The sequence below is a fragment of the Cherax quadricarinatus genome, chromosome 39, assembly GCF_038502225.1.
Source record: "Cherax quadricarinatus isolate ZL_2023a chromosome 39, ASM3850222v1, whole genome shotgun sequence".
Classification (NCBI taxonomy): domain Eukaryota; kingdom Metazoa; phylum Arthropoda; class Malacostraca; order Decapoda; family Parastacidae; genus Cherax; species Cherax quadricarinatus.
In genome coordinates, this window is record NC_091330.1 from 25,435,082 (window position 1) to 25,448,695 (window position 13,614).

Sequence of the window (13,614 nt, forward strand, 5' to 3'; positions counted from 1 at the left end):
ACAGCCCATGCTGTCTGCCAGCTTAGTTCATATTCCGCGGCATTTAAGTGCTGCCCTCTGGGCCTGTCTAGGTCTGTGGGAAGCTGGTCCCACACACTCTCACTCACACAGCGACCTAGAAGGAAGACACAAGGCCTACTCCTAGCTCTCTCTCGTGGGATGGCCCTCCAGGGCCATGGGCACAACACACAAGCCTGTGTACCCACCACGACTTAATAATAAAGTAAGAAGCCTCCGAAGATGTATCATTAATTCCTCTCAGTCAGTGTTCTCACATTTTAGTATATGTCTTAGTGTCAGTTTTGTGCACAGAAAAGCATCATTTGCTAGTTTAAGCCATGTTGTACCGCATGTACTGCGGATGTGTAAAGTTTCCGAGTGTCCAGTGAGGTCTGAGCCAGACCTCAGTAGCACCACTGTGCTAAGTCACCCGTGTGACCAGGGTGTTTGACAGCTATCAATCAGCCCCTGAGCGTATGAGCCCCCTTGTAGAGAAAGCTCCTATGCTCGTCGCTCGTGATGTTCTGCAGAATCGTACCTGCTACGATTCCCATCGAGATTTGTTTCACTTCACCTCCAGACCTTCAGAATGCAGTTATATGTAGAGAAACAAGTCTGGGGACGCTTAGACTAGCCTCTGCTATAACTCCAACTGCCGAGAGAATGACACTCGTCAAGCCGCAGTTAGCGTGTCGGCAGGCGCTGCGTCAGCCTCGTGTCACAAGCTTCAGTGAGCTCCTGCACAAAGATGATGTCACTTTGACTGCTCGCTCTCTCACTGCAGTCTGGTGTATGATGTTACGACTCCCAGATGTTTCTCCAAGTCGTCTCTGCCACGACTCGCTCCACAACTGTCTCCACGCTCGCCGGCAGTGACAGCCCAGCGAAAGTACCACTCGAGAAGTGTCCTCCTGAGTCGCTTGCCAGAAGTCCTGCCCAGTTGCCGAGTTTTGTCGACGCCTCACTCGAGGGCACCAGCATGTTGTGCCCCAGGTTGAGTGAAACCTGCAGCGACTCCTACGATGACTGCATCACCGTTCCAGAGGAGACCATACCCTGTTACGTCACAGCTCAGCCGCAGAGATGTCTCCTGTGTTGCAGAATCTGTCCAGACGCAGGAAGGCGTGCAGTGATGCCCTTCGACGCTCACTGCCTATGACCACGATGTTTAGCACACCCCACATGTTTTTTTCTTCCCTCCCTGTAGGAAGTTTTTTTTCCATGTCCATATGTATATATATGTTTTTATTTTGTGTTCTGTGCCCTGTTCCTACGAGAGAGAGACCGAGTTTCTTTTACCACCAGTATTGTCGCGTCGGGACGACGCGCGGTAGGTGCGAGCGTATGTAGACAGCCTGTACTGTCTGCACAGACAGCCCATGCTGTCTGCCAGCTTAGTTCATATTCCGCGGCATTTAAGTGCTGCCCTCTGGGCCTGTCTAGGACTGTGGGAAGCTGGTCCCACACACTCTCACTCACACAGCGGCCTAGCAGGAAGACACAAGGCCTACTCCTAGCTCTCTCTCGTGGGATGGCCCTCCCGGGCCATGGGCACAACACATAAGCCTGTGTACCCACCACGACTTAACAATAAAGTAAGAAGCCTCCGAAGACGTATCATTTACACCCCGCTGCCAGAATACCAAATAATCCTTTTTTTATATACACGCCACCATACTACACGCCACCATACTACACGCCACCATACTACACGCCACCATACTACACACCACCATACTACACGCCACCATACAAGCCATCATACTACACGCCACCATACTACAAGCCACCATACTACAAGCCACCATACTACAAGCCACCATACTACACGCCACCATACTACACGCCACCATACTACACGCCACCATACAAGCCATCATACTACACGCCACCATACTACAAGCCACCATACTACACGCCACCATACTACACGCCACCATACTACACGCCACCATACTACACGTAACCATACTACACGCCACCATACTACACGCCACAATACTACACGCCACCATACTACACGCCACCATACTACGCGCCACCATACTACACGCCACCATACTATGCGCCACCATACTACGCGCCACCATACTACGCGCCACTACACTACACGCCACCATACTACGCGCCACCATATTACGCGCCACCATACTACACGCCACTATACTACGCGCCACCATACTACACGCCACCATATTGCACGGCACCATACTACGCGCCACCATAATACACGCCACCATACTACAAGCCACTATACTACAAGCCACCATACTACACGCCACCTTACTACACGCCGCCATACCACACGCCACTATGCTACACGCCACCATACTAGAAGGCCACCATGCTACACGCCACCATACTACACGTCACCATACTACACGCCACAATACTACACGCCACCATACTACACGCCACCATACTACAAGCCACCATACTACAAGCCACCATACTACACGCCACCATACTACACGCCACCATACTACACGCCACCATACTACACGCCACAATACTACACGCCACCGTACTACGCGCCACCATACTACGCGCCACCATACTACACGCCACCATACTACACGCCAATATACTACACGCCACCATACTACACGCCACCATACTACGCGCCACCATACTACGCGCCACCATACTACACGCCACCATACTACGCGCCACCTTACTACACGCCACCATACTACACGCCACCATACTACACGCCACCATACTACACGCCACCACACTACGCGCCACCATACTACACGTCACCATACTACACTCCACCATACTACACGCCACCATACTACATGTCACCATACTACAGGCCACAATACTACACGCCACCATACTACACGCCACCATACTACAAGCCACCATACTACGCGCAACCATACTATAAGCCACCATACTACAAGCCACCATTCTACACGCCACCATACTACACGCCACCATACTACGCGCCACCATACTACACGCCACCATACTACACGCCACCATACTACACGCCACAATACTACGCGCCACCATAATACGCGCCACCATACTACACGCCACCATACTACGCGCCACCATACTACACGTCACCATACTACACGCCACCATACTACACGCCACCATACTACACGCCACCATACTATACGCCACCATACTACGCGCCACCATACTACGCGCCACTATTCTACACGCCACCATACTACGCGCCACAATACTACGCGCCACCATACTACACTCCACCACACTACGCGCCACCATACTACACGCCACCATACTACACGCCACCATACTACGCGCCACCATACTACACGCCACCATACTACACGCCACTATACTACACGCCACTATACTACACGCCACCATACTACACGCCGCCATACCACACGCCACTATACTACACGCCACCATACTACAAGCCACCATACTACACGCCACCGTACTTCACGCCACCATACTACACGCCACCATACTACGAGCCGCCATACTAAACGCCACTATACTACACGCCACCATACTACACGCCACTATACTACACGCCACCATACTACACACCACCATACTACACGCCGCCATACCACACGCCACTATGCTACACGCCACCATGCTATAAGCCACCATACTACACGCCACTATACTACACGCCACCATACTACACGCCACCATACTACACGCCGCCATACTACACGCCACTATACTACACGAAACCATACTACACGCCACCACACTACAAGCCACCATACTACAAGCCACCATACTACACGCCACCATACTACACGCCACCATACTACAAGCCACCATACTACAAGCCACCATACTACAAGCCACCATACTACACGCCACCATACTACACGCCACCATACTACACGTCACCATACTACACGCCACCATACTACACGCCACCATACTACACGCCGCCGTACTACACGTCACTATACTACACGCCAACATACTACACGCCACCATGCTACAAGCCACCATACTACAAGCCACCATACCACAAGCCACCATTCTACACGTCACCATACTACACGCCACCATACTACACGCCTCCATACTACACGCCACCATACTACACGCCACCATACTACACGCTGCCATACTACAAGCCACAATACTACAAGCCACCATACTGCACGCCACCATACTACACGCCACCATACTACAAGCCACCATACTACAAGCCACCGTACTACAAACCACCATACTACAAGCCACCATACTACACGCCACCATACTACACGCCACCATACTACACGCCACCACACTACACGCCACCATATTACACGCCACCATACTACACGCCACCATTCTACACGCCACCATACTACAGGCCACCTTACTACAAGCCACCATACTACTCGCCAACATACTACAAGCCACCATACTACACGCCAACATACTACAAGCCACCATACTACAAGCCACCATACTACAAGCCACCATACTACGCGCAACCATACTATAAGCCACCATACTACAAGCCACCATTCTACACGCCACCATACTACACGCCACCATACTACACGCAACCATACTACACGCCAACATACTACACGCAACCATACTTTATGCCACCATACTACAAGCCACCATACTACACGCCACCATACTACACGCCACTATACTACACGCCACCACTCTACAGGCCACCATACTACACGCCACTATACTACACGCCACCATTCTACACGCCACCATACTACACGCCACCTTACTACAAGCCTCCATACTACAAGCCACCATACTACACGTGTAGACAGCCTGTACTGTCTGCACAGACAGCCCATGCTGTCTGCCAGCTTAGTTCATATTCCGCGGCATTTAAGTGCTGCCCTCTGGGCCTGTCTAGGTCTGTGGGAAGCTGGTCCCACACACTCTCACTCACACAGCGACCTAGAAGGAAGACACAAGGCCTACTCCTAGCTCTCTCTCGTGGGATGGCCCTCCAGGGCCATGGGCACAACACACAAGCCTGTGTACCCAACACGACTTAATAATAAAGTAAGAAGCCTCCAAAGACGTATCATTAATTCCTCTCAGTCAGTGTTCTCACATTTTAGTATATGTCTTAGTGTCAGTTTTGTGCACAGAAAAGCATCATTTGCTAGTTTAAGGCATGTTGTACCGCATGTACTGCGGATGTGTAAAGTTTCCGAGTGTCCAGTGAGGTCTGAGCCAGACCTGAGTAACACCACTGTGCTAAGTCACCCGTGTGACCAGGGTGTTTGACAGCTATCAATCAGCCCCTGAGCGTATGAGCCCCCTTGTAGAGAAAGCTCCTATGCTCGTCGCTCGTGATGTTCTGCAGAATCGTACCTGCTACGATTCCCATCGAGATTTGTTTCACTTCACCTCCAGACCTTCAGACTGCAGTTATATGTAGAGAAACAAGTCTGGGGACGCTTAGACTAGCCTCTGCTATAACTCCAACTGCCGAGAGACTGACACTCGTCAAGCCGCAGTTAGCCTGTCGGCAGGCGCTGCGTCAGCCTCGTGTCACAAGCTTCAGTGAGCTCCTGCACAAAGATGATGTCACTTTGACTGCTAGCTCTCTCACTGCAGTCTGGTGTATGATGTTACGACTCCCAGATGTTTCGCCAAGTCGTCTCTGCCACGACTCGCTCCACAACTGTCTCCACGCTCGCCGGCAGTGACAGCCCAGTGAAAGTACCAGTCGAGAAGTGTCCTCCTGAGTCGCTTGCCAGAAGTCCTGCCCAGTTGCCGAGTTTTGTCGACGCCTCACTCCAGGGCACCAGCATGTTGTGCCCCAGGTTGAGTGAAACCTGCAGCGACTCCTACGATGACTGCATCACCGTTCCAGAGGAGACCATACCCTGTTACGTCACAGCTCAGCCGCAGAGATGTCTCCTGTGTTGCAGAATCTGTCCAGACGCAGGAAGGCGTGCAGTGATGCCCTTCGACGCTCACTGCCTATGACCACGATGTTTAGCACACCCCACATGTTTTTTTCTTCCCTCCCTGTAGGAAGTTTTTTTTCCATGTCCATATGTATATATATGTTTTTATTTTGTGTTCTGTGCCCTGTTCCTACGAGAGAGAGACCGAGTTTCTTTTACCACCAGTATTGTCGCGTCGGGACGACGCGCGGTAGGTGCGAGCGTATGTAGACAGCCTGTACTGTCTGCACAGACAGCCCATGCTGTCTGCCAGCTTAGTTCATATTCCGCGGCATTTAAGTGCTGCCCTCTGGGCCTGTCTAGGACTGTGGGAAGCTGGTCCCACACACTCTCACTCACACAGCGGCCTAGCAGGAAGACACAAGGCCTACTCCTAGCTCTCTCTCGTGGGATGGCCCTCCCGGGCCATGGGCACAACACATAAGCCTGTGTACCCACCACGACTTAACAATAAAGTAAGAAGCCTCCGAAGACGTATCATTTACACCCCGCTGCCAGAATACCAAATAATCTTTTTTTTATATACACGCCACCATACTACACGCCACCATACTACACGCCACCATACTACACGCCACCATACTACACACCACCATACTACACGCCACCATACAAGCCATCATACTACACGCCACCATACTACAAGCCACCATACTACACGCCACCATACTACACGCCACCATACAAGCCATCATACTACACGCCACCATACTACACGCCACCATACTACACGCCACCATACTACACGCCACCATACAAGCCATCATACTACACGCCACCATACTACAAGCCACCATACTACAAGCCACCATACTACAAGCCACCATACTACACGCCACCATACTACACGCAACCATACCACACGCCACAATACTACAAGCCACCATACTACAAGCCACCATACTACAAGCCACCATACTACAAGCCACCATACTACAAGCCACCATACTACAAGCCACCAAAATACACGCAACCATACTACAGGCCACCATACTACAAGCCACCATACTACAAGCCACCATACTACACGCCACCATACTACACGCCACCATACTACACGCCACCATACTACACGCCACCATACTACACGCCACCGCACTACAAGCCACCATACTACACGCCACCATACAAGCCATCATACTACACGCCACCATACTACAACCCACCATACTACAAGCCACCATACTACAAGCCACCATACTACACGCCACCATACTACACGCAACCATACCACACGCCACAATACTACAAGCCATCATACTACAAGCCACCATACTACAAGCCACCATACTACAAGCCACCATACTACAGGCCACCATACTACAAGCCACCATAATACACGCAACCATACTACAGGCCACCATACTACAAGCCACCATACTACAAGCCACCATACTACAAGCCACCATAATACACGCAACCATACTACAGGCCACCATACTACAAGCCACCATACTACAAGCCACCATACTACACGCCACCATACTACACACCACCATACAACACACCACCATACTACACGCCACCATACTACACGACACCATACTACACGCCACCATACTACACGCCACCATACTACACGACACCATACTACAAACCACCATACTACACGCCACCATACTACAAGCCGCCATACTACAAGCCACCATACTACACGCCACCATACTACAAGCCACCATACTACAAGCCACCATACTACAAGCCACCATACTACAAGCCACCATACTACTAGCCACCATACTACAAGCCACCATACTACAAGCCACCATACTTCAAGCAACCATAATACAAGCCACCATACTACAAGCCACCATACTACACGCCACCATACTACACGCAACCATACTACAAGCCACCATACTATGCGCCAACATACTACAAGCCACCATACTACAAGCCACCATACTACAAGCCACCATACTACAAGCCACCATACTACAAGCTACCATACTACAAGCCACCATACTACAAGCCACCATACTACAAGCCACCATACTACAAGCCACCATACTACACGCCACCATACTACACGCCACCATACTACAAGCCACCATTCTACACGCCACCAAACTACAAGCCACCATACTACACGCAACCATACTACGAGCCACCATACTACACGCCAACATAATACAAGCCACCATACTACAAGCTACCATACTACACGCCACGATACTAGAAGCCACCACACTAAACGCCACCATACTACATGCCACCATACTACACGCCATCACACTACACGCCACCATATTACACGCCACCATACTACACGCCACCATACAACACGCCACATTACTACAAGCCACCATACTACAAGCCACCATACTACACGCCACCATACTACACGCCACCATATTACAAGCCACCATACTACACGCCACCATACTACAAGCCACCATACTACAAGCCACAATACTACAAGCCTCCATACTACACGCCACCATACTACACGCAACCATACTACACGCCGCAATACTACAAGCCACCATACTACAAGCCACCATACTACAAGCCACCATACTACAAGCCACCATACTACAGGCCACCATACTACAAGCCACCATACTACACGCCACCATACTTCACGCCACCATACTACACGCCACCATACTACACGCAACCATACTACACGCCGCAATACTACAAGCCACCATACTACAAACCACCATACTACAAGCCACCATACTACAGGCCACCATACTACAAGCCACCATACTATAAACCACCATACTACGCGCCACCATACTACAAGCCGCCATACTACAAGCCACCATACTACACGCCACCATACTACAAGCCACCATACTACAAGCCACCATACTACAAGCCACCATACTTCAAGCAACCATACTACAAGCCACCATACTACAAGCCACCATACTACAAGCCACCATACTGCAAGCCACCATACTTCAAGCAACCATACTACAAGCCACCATACTACAAGCCACCGTACTACACGCCACCATACTACACGCAACCATACTACAAGCCACCATACTATGCGCCAACATACTACAAGCCACCATACTACAAGCCACCATACTACATGCCACCATACTACAAGCCACCATAGTAAAACCTACCATACTACAGGCCACCATACTACAAGCCACCATACTACAAGCCACCATACTACAAGCCACCATACTACAAGCCACCATACTACAAGCCACCATACTACAAGCCACCATACTACACGCCACCATACTACACGCCACCATACTACAAGCCACCATTCTACACGCCACCATACTACAAGCCACAATACTACAAGCCACCATACTACACGCCACCATACTACACGCAACCATACTACACGCCGCAATACTACAAGCCACCATACTACAAGCCACCATACTACAAGCCACCATACTACAAGCCACCATACTACAGGTCACCATACTACAAGCCACCATACTACACGCCACCATACTTCACGCAACCATACTACACGCCGCAATACTACAAGCCACCATACTACAAACCACCATACTACACGCCACCATACTACACGCAACCATACTACACGCCGCAATACTACAAGCCACCATACTACAAGCCACCATACTACAGGCCACCATACTACAAGCCACCATACTACACGCCACCATACTTCACGCAACCATACTACACGCCGCAATACTACAGGCCACCATACTACAAGCCACCATACTACACGCCACCATACTACACGCAACCATACTACACGCCGCAATACTACAAGCCACCATACTACAAACCACCATACTACAAGCCACCATACTACAGGCCACCATACTACAAGCCACTATACTATAAACCACCATACTACGCGCCACCATACTACAAGCCGCCATACTACAAGCCACCATACTACACGCCACCATACTACAAGCCACCATACTACAAGCCACCATACTACAAGCCACCATACTACTAGCCACCATACTACAAGCCACCATACTACAAGCCACCATACTTCAAGCAACCATACTACAAGCCACCATACTACAAGCCACCATACTACACGCCACCATACTACACGCAACCATACTACAAGCCACCATACTATGCGCCAACATACTACAAGCCACCATACTACAAGCCACCATACTACATGCCACCATACTACAAGCCACCATAGTACAAGCTACCATACTACAAGCCACCATACTACAAGCCACCATACTACAAGCCACCATACTACAAGCCACCATACTACAAGCCACCATACTACAAGCCACCATACTACACGCCACCATACTACACGCCACCATACTACAAGCCACCATTCTACACGCCATCATACTACAAGGCACCATACTACACGCAACCATACTACAAGCCACCATACTACACGCCAACATACTACAAGCCACCATACTACAAGCCACCATACTACACGTCATCACACTACACGCCACCATACTACACGCCACCATACTACACGCCGCCATACTACACGCCACCATACAACACGCCACCTTACTACAAGCCACCATACTACAAGTCACCATACTACACGCCACCATACTACAAGCCACCATACTACACGCCACCATACTACAAGCCACCATACTACAAGCCACAATACTACAAGCCACCATACTACACGCCACCATACTACAAGCAACCATACTACACGCCGCAATACTACAAGCCACCATACTACAAGCCACCATACTACAAGCCACCATACTACAAGCCACCATACTAAAGGCCACCATACTACAAGCCACCATACTACACGCCACCATACTACGCGCCACCATACTACAAGCCACCATACTACAGGCCACCATACTACAAGCCATCATACTACACGCCACCATACTACACGCCACCATACTACACGCCACCATACTACACGCCACCATACTACACGCCACCATACTACACGCCACCATACCACACGCCACCATACTACAAGCCACCATACTTAAAGCCACCATACTACAAGCCACCATACTTCAAGCAACCATACTACAAGCCACCATACTACAAGCCACCATACTACAAATCAACATACTACAAGCCACCATACTACAAGCCACCATACTACACGCCACCATACTACACGCCACCATACTACAAGTCAACATACTACAAGCCACCATACTACAAGCCACCATACTACACGCCACCATACTACAAGCCACCATACTACACGCCAACATACTACAAGCCACCATACTACACGCAACCATACTATAAGCCACCGTACTACACACCAACATTCTACAAGCCACCATACTACAAGCCACCATACTACAAGCAACCATACTACAAGCCACCATACTACAAACCACCGTACTACAAGCCACCATACTACAAGCCACCATACTACAAGCAACCATACTACAAGCCACCATACTAGAAACCACCGTACTACAAGCCACCATACTACAAGCCACCATACTACAAGCCACCATACTACAAGCCACCGTACTACAAGCCACCATACTACAAGCAACCATACTACAAGCCACCGCACTACAAGCGACCATACTACAAGCCACCATGCTACAAACCACCGTACTACAAGCCACCGTACTGCAAACCACCATACTACAAGCCACCATACTACAAGCCACCATACTACAAGCCACCATACTACAAGCCACCATACTACAAGTCACCATACTACAAGCTACCGTACTACAAGCCACCGTACTACAAACCACCATACTACAAGCCTCCATACTACAAGCCACCATACTACAAGCCACCATACTACAAGCCACCGTACTACAAGCCACCATACTACAAGCCACCGTACTACAAGCCACCGTGCTACAAGCCACCATACTACAAGCCACCGTACTACAAGCCACCATACTACAAGCCATCGTACTACAAGCCACCGTACTACAAGCCACCATACTACAAGCCACCGTACTACTAGCCACCGTACTACAAGCCACCATACTACAAGCCACCGTACTACAAGCTACCGTGCTACAAGCCACCATACTACAAGCCACCGTACTACAAGCCACCATACTACAAGCCACCGTACTACAAGCCACCGTGCTACAAGCCACCATACTACAAGCCACCGTACTACAAGCCACCATACTACAAGCCACCTTACTACAAGCCACCGTACTACAAGCCACCATACTACAAGCCACCGTACTACAAGCCACCGTACTACAAGCCACCATACTACAAGCCACCGTACTACAAGCCACCGTACTACAAGCCACCGTACTACAAGCCACCGTACTACAAGCCACCGTACTACAAGCCACCGTACTACAAGCCACCGTACTACAAGCCACCGTACTACAAGCCACCGTACTACAAGCCACCGTACTACAAGCCACCGTACTACAAGCCACCGTGCTACAAACCACTATACTACAAGTCACCGTATTACATACAACCATAACACATTACATCCTTCTACAGAACTTACCACGTATCACTATGTAACATGACATAAGTCATCATAATACACAAAGCATCGTAATACACAAAGCATCATAATACACAAAACATCATAATACACAAAGCATCATAATACACAAAGCATCATAATACACAAAGCATCATTATACACAAAGCATAATAATACACAAAACATCATAATACACAAAGCATCATAATACACAAAGCATCATAATACACAAAGCATCATAATACACAAAGCATCATAATACACAAAGCATCATAATACACAAAGCATAATAATACACAAAACATCATAATACACAAAGCATCATAATACACAAAGCATCATAATACACAAAGCATCATAATACACAAAGCATCATAATACACAAAACATCATAATACACAAAGCATCATAATACACAAAACATCATAATACACAAAGCATCATAATACACAAAGCATCATAATACACAAAGCATCATAATACACAAAGCATCATTATACACAAAGCATAATAATACACAAAACATCATAATACACAAAGCATCATAATACACAAAGCATCATAATACACAAAGCATCATAATACACAAAACAACATAATACACAAAGCAACATAATACACAAAGCATCATAATACACAAAACAACATAATACACAAAGCAACATAATACACAAAGCATCATAATACACAAAACAACATAATACACAAAGCATCATAATACACAAAGCAACATAATACACAAAACAACATAATACACAAAGCAACATAATACACAAAGCATCATAATACACAAAACAACATAATACACAAAGCATCATAATACACAAAGCAACATAATACACAAAGCAACATAATACACAAAGCATCATAATACACAAAGCATCATAATACACAAAGCATCATAATACACAAAGCATCATAATACACAAAGCATCATAATACACAAAGCATCATAATACACAAAGCATCATAATACACAAAGCATCATAATACACAAAACAACATAATACACAAAGCAACATATTGCACAAAGCAACATAATACACAAAGCATTATAATACACAAAGCATCATAATACACAAAGCATCATAATACACAAAACAACATAATACACAAAGCAACATAATACACAAAACAACATAATACACAAAGCAACATAATACACAAAGCAACATAATACACAAAGCATCATAATACACAAAGCAACATAATACACAAAGCATCATAATACACAAAGCATCATAATACACAAAGCATCATAATACACAAAGCAACATAATACACAAAGCATCATAATACACAAAGCATCATAATACACAAAGC